The sequence below is a fragment of the Procambarus clarkii genome, unplaced genomic scaffold (assembly GCF_040958095.1).
Source record: "Procambarus clarkii isolate CNS0578487 unplaced genomic scaffold, FALCON_Pclarkii_2.0 HiC_scaffold_97, whole genome shotgun sequence".
NCBI classification, from domain to species: Eukaryota; Metazoa; Arthropoda; class Malacostraca; order Decapoda; family Cambaridae; genus Procambarus; species Procambarus clarkii.
In genome coordinates, this window is record NW_027189130.1 from 4,914,905 (window position 1) to 4,933,871 (window position 18,967).

An 18,967-nucleotide genomic window follows, 5' to 3' on the forward strand; every position below is an offset into this window, starting at 1 on the left:
CTGGGTAAACAAACGCCTGAAAGACAAGGAGCAAAAAGTCATAGACAGAGGCGGTTACAAAAAAGAGGAATATAGCAAGTAGGACACAAAAGGCTTAATCCTCGAAATGCTGCTATTTATGTCAACGACCTCCCAAAGCTGATGCGGAAAGTAAAAAAAAAAAAAGGTCTGCGGGAAATTATAGAAGGATGCTGATAAACGCCAGGCATGGAGGAGCAAATGGTGTCTGTGTGCCGATATTAACACCATCTGAGGAGTGAGGTGCGGCGATATCGACGCCATCTGCAGACCTGTTCTCCAACCCCGACTCATTAAGGTGTGATGAGGACAACGCTACCTGTTGGCGGCGGTGTGGCAAGGTCAGCACCATCTGTGGAATGCTCCTGATCATAACTCATTTAGGAGGTGGGTTGATGATATTGCCCTCTGGTGAGGGAGGTAACAGTATCAACGCGATATCGTGTGCATCTGATCATATTTTCTCTTCCCGGTGAAATGCTGTCATTCTATGTTATCCTCGTGTACTTTCTGTCTGGCTAATGACTTTTATATCCGCAAAAGGGATGAGAAGGGTCTCTTGAGCTATTGAAGGCAGTTCGCCCATGGCAGTCCACAACTCCTGACTTGTCCCAGCGAGGACAAGTGGCCGGCGTCGGTAGAAGACAGTGTTCTGTCTATGTAGTGTTATTAGATGAACTGACGAACCGTAACTGGCCGTAACAGTCTGGAATTCAGTCCCAAAGAGGTGTAAAATAATGATGATTGGAAAATGAGAAACGGAACCAAAATGCATCTACACCATAACGAGAGGCCAGCTACATTGACTGGAAAGAGGGAATGATTTGAGTGAAAAACATTTCAGCACTAACGCCAAAGGCACACATAATAGGCAATAGGCAGCATATGTAATGGTAGTAAATAATAGATTTTAAATTCTAAATTAGCATTTAAAACCTAAATTAGGACTCCTTAAAGGCAATCTTCAACACATTGTTTAGACGAAAATTAAATGTGCAGTACTGGCAAGAAATGAGGATATGTGATGAGGATAAACTAATAGGACTCACAACCCTAGAGGGTAGAATTAACAGAAGGGATATGATCACAACATCAGAGATACTGAGGGGATAACCAAGGCGGCTATCTATCTTGAGGTTATCTTGAGAAGATTTCGGGGCTTTTTAGTGTCCTCGACCAGTGTGGGATATCTGGGGCTTGACTCAATTATTTAATTAATCAAATTAATAACGAAGGACCACCCACTTTTGATAAAAGAGGGAAACTAATAAAAGTGATCATTAGAAACACAAGGAAGAACCATGTTACGGCCCTCTTGGGTCGCAACTGGATTCTTTCTCTGATGTTAGTAGAGTTAGGGTATCCGGCCCCAAGCTAGTAGTGGCTTTCAAGGGATGTGTTCCATAACGCAAGTAAATTAAGGGGGAAGGGATACAATTACACTAAACTTAATATATTATTAAACCATCACCAATAAATAAATATTTAAATTATCACATGGGGGGTATAAACACTATAATATACAATATGGTCTTCCTCTGAAGACGCAGGAATGTTCCACAGTGCTCAGCGATGCTTAGCCCTTGGTCCTCTTGTGGCCTCACGATGAATCCTTCGATTCTCTCGAGTCTACCCTGGCCACAGGCCAGCCCAATCACAATTCCACTGGGGGCACCGTCGTGGAGGCCTTCAACCCCAAATCCAGCCTGTAGCTGGCAGGTTCCAATCAGTTCCGCTGGTTAGGCCACTCCACGACCGATACTAGGGTTGCGAGCCCTAGGCAGGAGCCTCGTGTGATTTCACAGATCACTCTCCTCACCACAACACCCCAGTGGCTAGTCTTCTCCACCAGTCAGCCCCGGGTACGACAATCCCTGGTTCTGCCACCTCACGGGCAGGCTAACACAACAGTGTTCATCCGGGGGGTAACTCACAGCTTCTGCAGCAAATGCGTGGAGGTTCTACGGCTGCCTTGGGTAGACTGATCCAACGTTCATTACAGCAGTCCAAGGTCGACTCTGTAATCAGACACGTCATCAGTATTAGTTACACTCTAGGGCACCTCTCTTACAGGCTTAGACACAAACGCTCACCTATCCACTCCATAGATGGCGTTGCTGTCTAAGCATCACCTCACCAGAGGTCAGCAGCGGCTAGGTTATGAGCTGATCAGGACGGGAAACTAGCCTATGTGGCCAGTATATCTCGTCCTCACTAGATGGCGTCGTCCATTTGGAGGGGGTTTTGGGAGCTGATGCACAGATGGCGCGGTCGTCACTGCTTCGTGCTCGGACACTGGGCTCGAGTCCATAACAAATCAGTGTCTATGGATAAATATTAGAAAGAATAATCACTTATATAAATAATGGACTGTATGGGTAATTAACTAAAGTCAGAGCCTCAAACACCTACATTGGGGGGGTATTGCTAGAACTTCATATACGTCTAGGAACTAGTGTGGTTCGTGCACCAGTTCATTGTTGAATAAAGAATATTGTGACCAAATTATTATAGAATCAATAGGTAAACACATATAGAAAATATTAATGATTGTTAAAATTAGAGAGCAATCTTCTAAGTAAACACATCCATCTCCACACATGACAAGCATTCATTGTGATATAATCATGGATATGTAGAATAAATTGGAGCAATTAAATGTACAAAAAGTCTTAGCTTTAAGACGATTTCTATTACATCGTTTGTGCCTCGTCCTCGTGATCTCAGGATCTCCACATAGAAGCCCTTAGAGGTGAATAACACGAATGTAGTTAACGGCTCGTTGACTCCTCACATACGAGCTGTAATTTAAAGGATATTACATAGCATTGAACTAGGCTACTTAAATCTCAATATTTATGAAATAGAAAATAAAGATTAGTGCGGTACTAACATTGGATTTTTAGTCGTCTTACGATGTAACGACAGACTGCCCACGAAATATACAATCTCTAATGATGCATCAAGAAAAAAATATATACTTATCGGTGAGTGCAGTATATGCTGAAGTCTGCCGGTATCGCGTCTCAATCTCAAACTTCCACAATGTTGTACACGTGGTTGAGAGTTTGGCTTGAATATCGACGCGTTATTATTTGACCGAGCACTGTAGATCACGTAGAAGAATAATTATTCGTTCTAAGCTGAGTATCAGTGTAATTCTTGCTGATAATCCCAACGTCACGTGTCTCAGACTCTGACGCCACGACTTTTCCGTCCAAGTACGTATGCTCTCGTTGCTCACTCCGCAACACGAGCTCGCCACACACACACAATGGCGTCTCCTCTCCCTCAACCCGCGTCCCGCATTCACCACAGAAATTATTTATCACGAATAATACTATTTCGCGCAATTGTGGCTGAAATACTTTAATAAAGACTAGGTTGTGATTCTAGGGATTTAAATATTATTGCTTTCTCGTCTTATGGTGGTAAACGAGAAATGGAGAAGATTTTAGTTTTCTCCATGGCATTCACGCGTGACAGAAAAACTATTACTTGATAACAATTGTAACTAAAAACTCTCGAGTTAGAATTATTTGGGAGTTATGTTATCCATAAATAATTATCACACGAAATACTGGTGATTTTAGAGAACCACATTCAATTCTCTAACACATTGGCAATAAATGTGTTTAACTAGATATAAGCTGACGCAATACTGGTGCTTGGTTTCGCAGGAATTCCAGCATCCATATGTAGATATAATGGTTAGTTTATGTGAACATTACTGTTAGTAAGTTTTAGTGACTACTGTAGTTAGTATAGAATAATACTGATTTATTATAATGCAATAGTATTGTATTAGTGTTGGAAATTTCCAACAACCAGGCCTCCACTCCCAGGAAGCAGCCCGTGACAGCTGACTAACACCCAGTTACCTATTTTACTGCTAGGTAACAGAAGCATAGGGTGAAAGAATCTCTGCCCATTGTTTCTCGCCGGCGCCTGGGATCGAACCCAGGACCACAGGATCACAAGTCCAGCTTGCTGTCCGCTCGGCCGACCGACTCTCTTCATCAAGGTGAACAAAGACAGCTTCTTCAAATTGAGAGAAATTGGGACAGAAGATCACAAGTGGAAGTAGGAAATGCTAAGAAGTCAAAGGAATGGAAGGAATATACAATGTACGGATAGTAAAGACATATAATATACACAGAAAGAAGAGGCTAAAGAAGTCATCTCCATCCACAACCTTATAGCTAAATTTGATAAAGTATTTGGACATCAGAATAGTTAAAATGAAATACAAAGGGGTACATCAAGGTTCGTATGTGGGGCATAAAGAACTTGATCTCACTACCCCATAGACAAGAGCTGACAGGTAAGTACACGGACACACACACACAGACACGATGCCAAAATTATGAGAAGGATTAAGATAGAGGAGGACTGCTTGAGACTTCAAGAAGACCTAGACAAGCTGAAGGAATGGTCAAACAAATGGTTGTTAGAGTTTAACCCAAGCAAATGTAATGTAATGAAGACAGGTGCAGGGAGCAGGAGGACAGATACAAGGTACCATCTGGGAGATGAAATACTCCAAGAGTCAGAGAAAGAAAAAGACTTGGGGGTTGATATCACGCCAGACCTGTCTCCTGCAGCCCATATCAAGAGGATAACATCAGCGGCATATGCCAGGCTGGCCAACATAAGAACGGCATTCAGAAACTTGTGTAAGGAATTATTCAGAACTTTGTATAAAACATATGTTAGGCCAATCCTGGAGTATGCAGCCCCAGCATGGAGTCCATATCTAGTCAAGGATACGACTAAACTGAAAAAGGTTCAAAGGTTTGCCACCAGACTGGTACCCGAGCTGAGAGGTATGAGCTACGAGGAGAAACTACGGGAATTAAACCTCACTTCGCTTGAAGACAGAAGAGTTAGGGGGGCACATGATCACCCCACTCAAGATTCTCAAGGGAATTGATAGGGTAGATAAAGACAGTCTTTTTACCACAAGGGACACACGCACTAGGGGACACAGGTGGAAACTGAGTGCCCAAATGAGCCACAGAGATGTTAGAAAGAACTTTTTTAGTGTCAGAGTGGATGACAAATGGAATGCATTAGGAAGTGATGTGGTAGAGGCTGACTCCATACACAGTTTCAAGTGTAGATATGATAGAACCCAATAGGCTCAGGAACCTGTACACTAGTTGATTGACGGTTGAGAGGCGGGACCAAAGAGCTAAAGCTCAACCCCCGCAAGCACAACTAGGTGAGTACACACACACATATGGGCGCCGGAGGCTGAATGGACATCATGCTGGATACATAATCCTGTGGACCAGGGTTCGATTCCCGGCGCCGGCGAGAAACAAAATGGGCAGTTTCTTTCACCCTGATATCCCTGTTACCTAGCAGTAAAAAGGTACCAGGGAGTTAGACTGTTACGGGCTGCTTCCTGGGTGTGTGTGTGTGTGTACTCACCTATTTGTGATTGCGGGGGTTGAGCTTTGGCTCTTTGGTCCCGCCTCTCAACTGTCAATCAACTGGTGTACAGATTCCTGAGCCTACTGGGCTCTATCATATCTACATTTAAAACTGTGTATGGAGTCAGCCTCCACCACATCACTGCCTAATGCATTCCATCCGTTAACTACTCTGACACTGAAAAAGTTCCTTCTAACGTCTCTGTGGCTCATGTGGGTACCCAGTTTCCACCTGTGTCCCCTTGTTCACGTCCCACCAGTGTTGAATAGTTTATCCTTGTTTACCCGGTCGATTCCTCTGAGGATTTTGTTGGTTGTGATCATGTCTCCCCTTACTCTTCTGTCTTCCAGTGTCGTAAGTTGCATTTCCCGCAGCCTTTCCTCGTAACTCATGCCTCTTAGTTCTATTACTAGTCTAGTGGCATACCTTTGGACTTTTTCCAGCTTCGTCTTGTGCTTGACAAGGTACGGGCTCCATGCTGGGGCCGCATATTCCAGGATTGGTCTTACATATGTGGTGTACAAGATTCTGAATGATTCCTTCCGCAGGTTCCTGAACGCTGTTCTGATGTTAGCCAGCCTCGCATATGCCGCAAACGTTATTCTTTTTATGTGGGCTTCTGGAGACAGGTTTGGTGTGATATCAACTCCTAGATCTTTCTCTCTGTTCGTTTCATTAAGTACTTCATCTCCTATTCTGTATCCTGTGTCTGGCCTCCTATTTCCACTGCCTAGTTTCATTACTTTGCATTTACTCGGTTTGAACTTTAACTGCCATTTTTGGACCATTCACTCAGTCTGTCTAGGTCATCTTGTAGCCTCCTACTATCGTCCTCAGTTTCAATCCTCCTCATAAATTTTGCATCATTGGCAAACATTGAGAGAAACGATTCTATACCCTCTGGGAGATCATTTACATATATCAGAAACCGTATAGGCCCAAGGACTGACCCCTGCGGGACTCCACTCGTAACGTCTCGCCAATCTGAGACCTCACCCCTCACACTGACTCGTTGTCTCCTGTTGCTTAGGTACTCCTGTATCCAACGGAGTACCTTCCCTTTCACTCTAGCCTGCATCTCCAGCTTTTTCACTAGCCTCTTGTGTGGCACTGTATCAAAGGCTTTCTGACAATCCAAAAATATGCAGTCTGCCCACCCTTCTCTTTCTTGCCTTATTTTTGTTGCCTTGTCGTAGAATTCAAATAACCCTGTGAGGAAGGACCTGCCATCCCTGAATCCATGTTGATGCTGTGTTACAAAGTTCTTTCGCTCCAGGTGCTCCACTAGCTTTCTTCGCACAATCTTCTCCATCAGCTTGCATGGTATGCAGGTTAGGGACACTGGCCTGTAATTTAGTGCCTCCTGTCTATCCCCTTTCTTGTATATCGGGACTACGTTAGCTGATTTCCAAATTTCTGGCAGTTCCCCTGTTGCCATTGATTTGTTATACACTATGGAGAGTGGAAGGCACAGTTCTTCGGCTCCTTCCTTTAGTATCCAAGGGGAGATTCCATCTGGGCCTATGGCCTTTGTCACATCCAACTCTAGTAAACACTTCCTTACTTCCCCGCTGGTAATCTCAAACTCTTCCAGTGGTTCCTGGTTAGCTATTCCCTCTCTTGTCTCTGGGATTTCTCTTTGCTCTACGGTGAAGACCTCTTGGATTTTCTTATTCAGTTCCTCACATACTTCCTTGTCGTTTGTAGTGAATCCTTCTGCCCCTATCCTTAATTTCATAACCTGTTCCTTTACTGTTGTTTTTCTCCTGATGTGGCTATGCAGCAATTTAGGCTGAGTTTTTGCCTTGCGATGTCATTTTCGTATTGTCTCTCTGCCTCTCTTCTCATCCTGACATATTCATTCCTGGCATTCTGGTTTCCTTTTCTGCTCTCCAGTGCCCTGCTATTCCTATAGTTTCTCCTTGCCCTTTTACTTTGCTGCTTAGCTAGCCTACATCTCTGATTAAACCATGCGTTTCTCATCTTCATTTCACTGTTTTCCTTTTGGGCTGGGACAAACCTGTTTGCTGCGTCCTTGCATTTTTGCGTGATGTAGTGCATCATATCTTGGGCCGTCTTTTCCCTGAGTTCTGTTTCCCATGCTATATCTGTTAGGAATTTTCTTATCTCCTCATAGTTTCCCTTTCAGTATGCTAACCTTTTGGTTTTGGTATCCCTTCTCGAGTTCAATAACCCTTCTTCAATCAGGTACTCAAACACCAATACACTGTGGTCGCTCATTCCTACTGGGGCCTCAAAACCGATTTCTCTTATGTCAGAGTCGTTCAGGGTGAAGACCAGGTTGAGTCTCGCTGGTTCGTCATTTCCTCTCATCCTTGTGGATTCTCTGACATGCTGGGTTAAGAAGTTTCTAGTCACCACCTCCAGTAGTTTGGCTCTCCACGTATCCTCGCCTCCATGCGGTTCCTTGTTCTCCCAATCAATCCTTCCGTGATTGAAGTCCTCCATGATGAGCAGGTGGGATCTATTTCTACAGGCAGCAGAGGCTGCCCTCTCAATTATAGTGTTAACTGCCATGTTGTTGTTTTCGTACTCTTGACTGGGTCTTCTGTCATTTGGTAGAGGGTTATATATTACTGCTACTACTATCCTTGGTCCTCCCATTGTCATGGTGCCTGCTATGTTGTCTCTGAAACCCTCACAGCCCGGGATAGCCATCTCCTTAAAATTCCATTCCTTTCTCTTGAGTAGGGCCACTCCGCCTCCTCCCCTACCTTCCCTCTCTTTCTTTATTACTGTGTACTCCTGGGGAAACACGGCATTCGTTATGATTCCAGAGAGTTTTGTTTCAGTGAGTCCGATTACATCTGGGTTCACTTCTTGTGCTCTTTCCCTTAGTTCACTTGCCTTGCTTGTGATCCCATCTATGTTCGAGTACATTGCCCTGAAACTGACTCTCTTCTGCTTCTCCTCTGGGGGGGGGGGACCAGTGGGGTCTGAGGTGAGTGGAAGCTGGGAGGATCTGGTACGGGGGGGACTGGTGGTGGAGGAAGGGCTTGGGGGGGGTGGGGGCGAGGGGAAGGTAGGGGGAGTGGCTGAGAGGGGATTGAGAGGGGGAGGGTTGGAGGGGGTGAAAGGGGGAGGGTTGAGGGGGGTGAGAGGAGGAGGTTTGGGGGGATGGGGGAGAAGGGGGGGTTTGAGGGGGCAGTAAAGGGGGAAGGGCTTGGGAGGCGTGGGGGGAAAGGGAAGGCTGAGGTGGGTGAGGAAGAGGGGAGGGTTTTGGGGAGTGGTGGAGAGGAGAAGGCTTAGGTGGGGTAGGGGAGAGTGGGGGGCTTAGGGGGGGCAGGGGAGAATGGAGGGCTTGTGGGTGGAAGAGATGGGAGGGCATGTGGGAGAAGGGAGGGCTTGGGGGATGGGGGAGAAGGGAGGTCCTGGGGGGAGGGGGGAGTGAGAGGAGGGGGGTGAGTGGGAGGAGATGGGTGGGTGGGGGGAGGGTGCCTTAGGTGGGTTCTTAGTGGGGGGCTGACAGGGGTTGGGGCAGGTAGGGTGTCTGTTGGGTAGAATGTGGGCGTGGTGCCGCACTCCCTGTGGCTAATGCACTGTTTGAGGAGGGTTCCCCATTCCCCTCTGGGATTGTAGGGATCGGGGTTGTGGCTCCCCGATTCCTTTCTCTCTCCCTGCGCTCCTTCCGCGCGTCTGCTGCCTGCTTTCTCTCTTCCCTTGTCATATCCATCTGCAAGAATACTCTTTTGAACTTCTCTACATTTGCTAGACAGCACTTCCTTTCTAACAGTTCCTCTTTCACGATTTCGCTCATGAATACCACCTTTATCATTCGGTCAACCTTTATCACCTCTTCAACATTTTGTTCAGCTCCCTCCATCCATACCTCTTTACGAATTTCTTTAACCACGTTTTTGTCCTTGTCTCTCCGCTCCTTTGGTCTGGTCCCTGTTTGCTCTTTAATGCCTGCTACTACTACTGCTCTTTTTCTCTCTATCAGCCGGCTAGTACATCTAGCTGCTTCCTGAGAGGAGGCCACTTCCATGGCAACTTCCTTAACTGCAGACCTAGCTTCAGGGCTCATTTTAAGCATTTCAGCATATGAGAGCTGAGGTGTGGAGGTCCCCTCCACAGTAGCATTCCTGTCTCCCTGATTCACGGTTTGTGTCTGGTATTGTGGAGAAGTCTCCTTCAGGCATCTTATCTCCTCCTTTGCTGCCCTTAGTTCATCCTGCAGGTTGGCAACTGTCTCCCTCATTACCCTCAGTCCTTCACTGAACTCATCCCACATTTGCTGGAATACTCCCTTCATCCAGGCTTCCTGTTCCACCCCATCCTCTGAATTTGTTCCAGCCGCGATTGTCAACCTGCGTTTGTCACCCCGAGTTCGTGTCCCTTCCATGTCTTCCCTATGAGAGAGAGAGAGAGAATGAGATATAGAAGGAGAGAGAGAGAGAGAGAGAGAGAGAGAGAGAGAGAGAGAGAGAGAGAGAGAGAGAGAGAGAGAGAGAGAGAGAGAGAGAGAGAGAGAGAGAGAGAGAGAGAGAGAGAGAGAGAGAGAGAGAGAGAGAGATGGGGGGAGAGAGAGAGAGAGAGAGGGGGGGAGACAGAGAGAGGGGGGGGGGGAGAGAGATAGGTGTGTCTGAGTGTGTACTGAAGGGGGGGGGGGGAGATGGGAGAGAGGGATGGGATGGCGAGGGTGTGTGGGGGGATTAGAGTGGGAAGGTTATATGTGGACCATTCGGTTTGGAGGCCTGTGTGTACTGTTGTTGCTCTGGTGGGAGGGGTGGAGGTGAGAGAAGGGGGGGGAGAGAGTTGTCTCAGTGTAGGGTGCAGTGTTTTTCGCACTTGGGTGTCAGGAAACTAGTTCCCACATGAGCCGCACATTTCCCTTGATATTCGTTTCAGTTTGTTAACTTATATCCAAGACTAACTATTAAAAGGCAATAACATTGTACACCGACTGACTGACTGACTTTGTGAGAGGCCTTACCTTACCCCCAATTCAAAACATCCCACAGCACAAACAGGTGTTAAATACTGTTGACAGTGGTGTGTAGGCCTGCTGTCTCCATCCACGCCGCTGCCAGGCGTTGGTCCCTCCAACTTGTTGCTATATATCGCCAGTATCCTGCTTCATGTTCCTCTTAGCACCGATATAGTTCAATGCCCCACGTTCAGAATCACTTCTTCACTATCCTGTTCACTATTTGTTATGATCTTCACTATCACATCTAGTTGTGTACACTCTCACCATGCAGTGGCCCACGTGCTTGTCCTGGCACAGATGTCGTACCCCTGATCTTGTCTAATATGCACTATTGGGCACTATCCATAAGTTTTCTAGTTTCAAATTGGTGTGTTGCACTTTGTATTATCACTGAACACCGAATTTCCCGTGTATCCCTCTGATGTCCCGAGATATAAAGCCTTATTGGCAAGCGCGGCACAATGTGACCTCCTCCTTCACCCTCGTGAAACGTCTGTGTGTGTGTGTGTGTGTGTGTGTGTACTCACCTAATTGTACTCACCTAATTGTGCTTGCTGGGGTTGAGCTCTGGCTCTTTGGTCCCGCCTCTCAACCGTCAATCAACTAGTGTACAGATTCCTGAGCCTATTGGGCTCTATCATATCTACATTTGAAACTGTGTATGGAGTCAGCCTCCACCACATCACTTCCTAATGCATTCCATTTACTAACTACTCTGACACTGAAAAAGATCTTTCTAACGTCTCTGTGGCTCATTTGGGTACTCAGCTTCCACCTGTGTCCCCTTGTTCGCATCCCACCAGTGTTGAATAGTTCATCCTTGTTTACCCGGTCGATTCCTCTGAGGATTTTGTAGGTTGTGATCATGTCCCCCCTTACTCTTCTGTCTTCCAGTGTCGTGAGGTGCATTTCCCGCAGCCTTTCCTCATAACTCATGCCTCTTAGTTCTGGGACTAGTCTAGTAGCATACCTTTGGACTTTTTCCAGCTTCGTCTTGTGCTTGACAAGGTACGGGCTCCATGCTGGATCCGCATACTCCAGGATTGGCCTTACATATGTGGTGTACAAGATTCTGAATGATTCCTTACACAGGTTCCTGAACGCCGTTCTGATGTTAGCCAGCCTCGCATATGCCGCAGACGTTATTCTCTTTATGTGGGCTTCAGGAGACAGGTTTGGTGTGATATCAACTCCTAGATCTTTCTCTCTGTCTGTTTCATTAAGTACTTCATCTCCTATTCTGTATCCTGTGCCTGGCCTCCTGTTTCCACTGCCTAGTTTCATTACTTTGCATTTACTCGGGTTGAACTTCAACAGCCATTTGTTGGACCATTCACTCAGTCTATCCAGGTCTTCTTGTAGCCTCCTACTATCATCCTCTGTTTCAATCCTCCTCATAATTTTTGCATCGTCGGCAAACATTGAGAGGAACGAATCTATACCCTCTGGGAGATCATTTACATATACCAGAAACAGTATAGGTCCAAGGACTGACCCCTGCGGGACTCCACTTGTGACGTCTCGCCAATCTGAGACCTCACCCCTCACACAGACTCGTTGTCTCCTGTTGCTTAGGTATTCCTCTATCCACCGGAGTACCTTCCCTCTCACTCCAGCCTGCATCTCCAACTTTCGCACTAGCCTCTTGTGTGGCACTGTATCAAAGGCTTTCTGACAATCCAAAAATATGCAGTCTGCCCACCCTTCTCTTTCTTGCCTTATTTTTGTTGCCTGGTCGTAGAATTCAAGTAACCCTGTGAGGCAGGACCTGCCATCCCTGAACCCATGTTGATGCTGTGTTACAAAGTTCCTTCGCTCCAGATGCTCCACTAGTTTTTTTTCGCACAATCTTCTCCATCAGCTTGCATGGTATGCAGGTTAGGGACACTGGCCTGTAGTTCAGTGCCTCCTGTCTATCCCCTTTCTTGTATATCGGGACTACGTTAGCTGCTTTCCAAATATCTGGCAGTTCCCCTGTTGCCAGTGATTTGTTATACACTATGGAGAGTGGTAGACTCAGTTCTCTTGCTCCTTCCTTTAGAACCCAAGGGGAGATTCCATCTGGGCCTATAGCCTTCGTCACGTCCAACTCTAGTAAACACTTCCATACTTCCCCACTGGTAATCTCAAACTCTTCCAGTGGTTCCTGGTTAGCTATTCCCTCACTTACCTCTGGAATTTCTCCTTGTTCTAAGGTGAAGACCTCCTGGAATTTCTTATTCAATTCCTCACACACTTCCTTGTCATTTGTAGTGAATCCTTCCGCCCCTATCCTTAATCTCATAACCTGTTCCTTTACTGTTGCTTTTCTCCTAATGTGGCTATGCAACAATTTAGGCTGAGTCTTTGCCTTGCTTGCGATGTCATTTTCGTATTGTCTTTCTGCCTCTCTTCTCATCCTGACATATTCATTCCTGGCATTCTGGTATCTTTCTCTGCTCTCCAGTGTCCTGTTATTCCTATAGATTCTCCATGCCCTTTTACTTTGCTGCTTAGGTAGCCTACATCTTTGATTAAACCATGGGTTTCTCATCTTCATTTCTCTGTTTTCCTTTTGGACTGGGACAAACTTGTTTGCTGCGTCCTTGCACTTCTGCGTGATGTAATCCATCATATCTTGGGCCGTCTTTCCCCTGAGCTCTGTTTCCCATGCTATATCTGTTAGGAATTTTCTTATCCCCTCATAGTTTCCCTTTCGGTATGCTAACCTTTTGGTTTCGGTATCCCTCCTCGAGTTCAATAACTCTTCTTCAATCAAGTACTCAAACACCAGTACACTGTGGTCGCTCATTCCTACTGGGTCCTCAAAACCGATTTCTCTTATGTCGGAGTCGTTCAGAGTGAAGACTAGGTCGAGTCTCGCTGGTTCGTCATTGCCTCTCATCCTTGTGGGTTCTCCGACATGCTGGGTTAAAAAGTTGCTTGTCACCACCTCCAATAGTTTGGCTCTCCACGTATCCTCGCCTCCATGCGGTTCCTTGTTCTCCCAGTCAATCTTTCCGTGATTGAAGTCGCCCATGATGAGCAGGTGGGATCTATTTCTACAGGCAGCAGAGGCTGCCCTCTCAATTATAGTGTTAACTGCCTTGTTGTTGTTTTCATACTCTTGACTGGGTCTCCTGTCATTTGGTGGAGGGTTGTATATTACTGCTACTACTATTCTTGGTCCTCCCATTGTTATGGTGCCTGCTATGTAGTCTCTGAACTCCTCACAGCCCGGGATGGCCATCTCCTTAAAACTCCATTCCCTTCTCATGAGTAGGGCCACTCCGCCTCCTCCTCTACCTTCCCTCTCTTTCCTTATTACTGTATACTCCTGGGGAAACACGGCATTCGTTATGATTCCAGAGAGTTTTGTTTCAGTGAGTCCGATTACATCTGGGTTAACTTCTTGTGCTCTTTCCCTTAGTTCACTTGTCTTGCTTGTGATCCCATCTATGTTCAAGTACATCACCCTGAAACTGACTCTCTTCTGCTTCTTTTCTGGGGGGGACCTTTGGGATCTAGGGTGAGTGGGAGCTGGGGGGACCTGGCACGGGGGGATTGGTGGAGGAGGGAGGGCTTTGGGTGGTGGGGGAGAGGGGGAGGGTACAGGGGGTGGATAAGAGGGGGAGGGTACAGGGGGTGGATAAGAGGGGATGGGGAAGGTTGGGTGTCTGTTGGGTAGAATTTGGGGGTGGTGCCCCAATCCCTGTGGCTGTTGCACTGTTTGAGGAGGGTTCTCCACTTCCCTCTGGGATTGTAGGGTTCTGGGTTGTGGTACTCTGATTTCCTTCTCTCTCCCTGCGCTCCTTCCTCGCGTCTGCTGTCCGTATTCTCTCTTCCCTTGTCATATCCCTCTGCAGGAATATTTTCTTGAACTTCTCTACACCTTTTAGACAACACTTCCTTGCTAGCAGTTCCTCTTTCGCGATTTCGCTCATGAAAACCACCTTTATCATTCGGTCTCTGTCCTTGTTGTACTTTCCAAGCCTGAAAACCTTTTCAACATTTCGCTCAGCTCCCTCCATCCTTACCTCTTTAAGGATCTCTTTAATCATGTTTTTGTCCTTGTCTCTCCGCTCCTTTGGTCCGGTCCCTGTTTGTTCTTCAATGCCTGCTACTACAACTGCTCTATTTCTCTCTATCAGCCGGCTAGTACATCTAGCTGCTTCCTGAGAGGAAGCCACTTCCATGGCAACTTCCTTAACCGCAGACCTAGCTTCAGGCAGACCTAGCTGTGTGTGTGTGTGTGTGTGTGTGTGCGTGTGTGTGTGTGTGTGCGTGTGTGTGTGTGTGTGGACAAGAAAATTAGATAGTCAGTAGTTAGTAACAGTTGATTGATTGGCAGTTGAGAGGCGGGCCAAAAGAGCAGACCTCAACCCCTGGAAGCACAACTAGGTGAATACACACGCTCACACATACACACACAAAAACACACACACACACACACACACACACACACACACACACACACACACACACACACACACACACACACACACACACACACACACACACACACACACACACACACACACACACACACACACACACACACACACACACACACACACACACACACCACACACACACACACACAGACGGTGCACCCTAAAGAGGGGGTGCAGAAGCACTAAGTGTGTCTCTCTCTGTGGTGCATAACAGGTCACTGGAAACGTGAGACCTACCAGAAAACTGGAAGAACAGCTAATGTAATCCTAATATACAACATGGGTGACAGGCAAAGAGGCACTGAACTACAGGCGTATCTCCCAAACACATATACCATGCAAGCTGATGTAGAAGATCGTCAGGAAACGGCTCGAAGAACATCTAAAGGAAAAGATTTTTGTAACACACTACCAGCATGGCTAGAGGGATGGTAAATCGTGCCTCACAGGCTTAAAAGAATTCGATGACCAGGCGACGAAAATTAGGCAAGAAAGAGATGGGTGGGCAGACTGCATTTTCTTGGATTTTCAAAACGCCTTTGACAAAGTACCGAATATAAGGCTGTTGCAAACGTTGGAGAAACAGGCAGGAGTAAAAGGTAAGGGTGCTCCAGTGGATAAGGATGTATCTATTCAACAGGAAACAGCGAGTAACTGTGAGGGGGGAGACATCAGAGTGGCGAGATGTCACCAGCGGAGTCTCACAGGGCTCTGTACTTGAACCCATCCTGTTTCTGTTATATGTAAACGATCTTCCAGATGATATAGAAACCTTCCTCTCAATGCTTGCTGATGATGCAAAAATTATGAGAAGAATCAAGACAGATGAAGATAGGCAGAGACTACAGGACGACTTGGATAAACTGGATTAATTCGTCTAGAAAATGCCTACTAAAGTTTAACTTAGGAAAGTGTAAATTAATTATATTAGGCGATGGGAGCAGGAGGCTGAACAGAAGGTACCATCTGGGAGGTAAAATTTTGCAAGAATCAAATAGAGAGAACGATCTGGGGTTGAACCTGTCACAACGAACCTGTCCCCAGAGGTCCACATCAAAAGGAAATCATCAAAAGCATATGCTAGATTGGCCAACATAAGAACTGCCTTTAGAAACTTGTGAAAATAATCGTTCAGGACCTTGTATACCACTTATGTCAGACCAGTCCTGGATCATGCAGCTCCAGCCTGGAATCCATACCTAGTTAGTTGCAAGGCAAAGTTAGAGAAGATTTAGAGATATGACACCAGAATAGTCTCAGAACTGAGAGGTATGATCTACGAGGAAAAACTATGCAAGCTAAACATCACGACATCAGAAGACAGAAGAGTAAGGGGAGACACGATCATCACCTTCAAAATTCTCAGATGAATTGACAGAGTGGACAAAGACAAACTATTAAACATGAGTGGAACACAAAGGGACTCAGGTGGAAACTTTATACCCATAAGAGCCACAGAGACATTAGAAATAATTTAGTCAGTGTCAGAGTAGTTAAAAAATGGAATTCATTTGGCAGTGATGACGTGGAGGCAGACTCCATATACAGTTTCAAATGAAGATTTGATAGAGCCCAAAAGGCTCCAGAATCTGTACACCAATTGATTGAAAGTTGAGAGGTAGGAAAAAAAAGCCAAAGCTCAACGGCCGAAAGCACAACTAGGTGGGGTTCAGCTAGGTGAATACACACACACACACACACACACACACACACACACACACACACACACACACACACACACACACACACACACACACACACACACACACACACACACACACACACACACACACACACACACACACACACACACACACACACACACACACAACCACACACACACACCACACACACACACACACACACACACACACACACACACACACACACACACATACACACACACACTCACACGCACACACCACACACACGCGCGCACACACCACCACACACATACACATAAACATACACACACACAGAATCTCTCTCTCTCTCTCTCTCTCTCTCTCTCTCTCTCTCTCTCTCTCTCTCTCTCTCTCTCTCTCTCTCTCTCTCTCTCTCTCTCTCTCTCTCTCTCTCTGTCTCTCTCTGTCTCTCTCTGTCTCTCTCTCTCTCTCTCTCTCTCTCTCTCTCTCTCTCTCTCTCTCTCTCTCTCTCTCTCTCTCTCTCTCTCTCTCTCTCTCTCTCTCTCTCTCTCTCCCTCTCTCTCCTCTCTCTCTCTCTCTCTCTCTCTCTCTCTCTCTCTCTCTCTCTCTCTCTCTCTCTCTCTCTCTCTCTCTCTCTCTCTCTCTCTCTCTCTCTCTCTCTCTCTCTCTCTCTCTCTCTGTCTCTCTCTCTCTCTCTCTCTCTCTCTCTCTCTCTCTCTCTCTCTCTCTCTCTCTCTCTCTCTCTCTCTCTCTCTCTCTCTCTCTCTCTCTCCCCCCCTACACCCCCCTAACACACACACCCACTACACACACACTCACTCACTTTCCTCCAACAAAGTGGGAGGAAACGAACAAGACCAGCTATACATGGAGATGATGTTCATGCATGGAAGGAAATCAATGGGGAAATTGAAGGACACGAGGGGAAACTATAAGTAGGCTGCTGATAGAACTGATTGCACCCCAAGAGAAGATAAAAACTCTAAAAGCATGCCCCCTTCAGACTCTGGCTCAGGTAAACAACCCCCAGGTAACTAGGGGATGTAGCAATAGCAGGCACCCCTACAATGGGTGCCACCTTTTCTGAAATACTGAAGAGTCCCGATGCCATGTTCACAGTCAAGGAAGTTGTAATGAAAGCAGTAACTTCACAGGAGGCAGCGAGATGCACGAGCCAGCTAATGGAAAGGAAAAGAGCTGTAGTAGTGGTAGGTATTAAAGAACAAGAGGGTGCCAATCCAAGAAAGAAGAATGGAGGACTCAGGAAAAAGCTGCAGTGTCATGGATACTTAAGGAGATAGGAATGGAAGGGGCTGAACGAGACATAGAACAGTTTTTCCGGATTGGCCAGTACAACAAAGACAAAAAAGAAATTGATCAAGGTAGTATTCAGGAACGAGGCCATTAAAGAGGACATGCTAGTAAATAAGAACAAACTGAAAAATGCAAGGAATTACAAAGATGTATACCTTCAGAGTGAAATGACCAGAGAGGAGATAATAAGGGCAGCAGATGCAAGGAAAAGGCGCATCGAGAGGGAAGGGAGCCAGGGAACTTCAGCCTCCAACCCAGCAATCCCAGAGGGGAGTTCGGGAACCTCAATCCAGCAATTTAGGAACCCCAGAGTGGACTGCAACACCCCAACTCACCACCCCTTAAGGCCCCCTCCTACCCCCAGCACATACCCTTCCTTGGCATTGCACAATGCCCACCATATCACCCAAATCTTCCCTCCCCCCTTACCCCCAGTATCCCCTACCTTTCCATCCCCTGGTCTTCTTCCTGGCCCAAGCAGGCCAAGACGAGACCTAAGCCCTCCATCCCCTCACCGGACCTCCCCCCAAACTCCTGTCAATTACACCACAGGAGGGAGTGCCATCACCCCGAGCAAATTCTGCCACCCAACCCCCGTGCACTCCCAGCCCCCTTCACCCCTAGGAATTCTTCCTGACCCAAGCAGGCCTGGGCAAGACCTAAGCCCTCCATCCCTCAACCCCATCTTCCCCTAAACCCCTGGCAACTACCTCACAGGAGGATGAGCCTACCCAAGAAGCAATGCCCATTCAACAACTTCCTACACTTGTGGGGAAAGAGAGTAAAAATGGATGTAGGAAAGTGAGCTTCAAGGTATGTACTCAAACATCTGTGGGATTACCAATATAGCAAGTGAACTGGCAGAAAGGGTACAGAAAGAGAACCCAGATGTAATAGGACTCACAGAAACAAAATTGTCAGGAGTCATAAACAGATGCTGTGTTTCCAAAGGACTACCAGATAGTGAGGAAAGAGAGGGAAGGGAGAGGAGGTGGAGGAGTGGCCCTGCTGATAAAGAAGGACTGCAGTTTTGATAAGTTAGAAATTTCGAACAAGAAACATAGGTGGAAAAGTAGTACCCAACTGAGCTACGGGACGTTTGAAACAACTTTTTCAGTGTCAGAGAAGGTAACAGATGGAATGCATTAGGCAGCGGAGTGGTG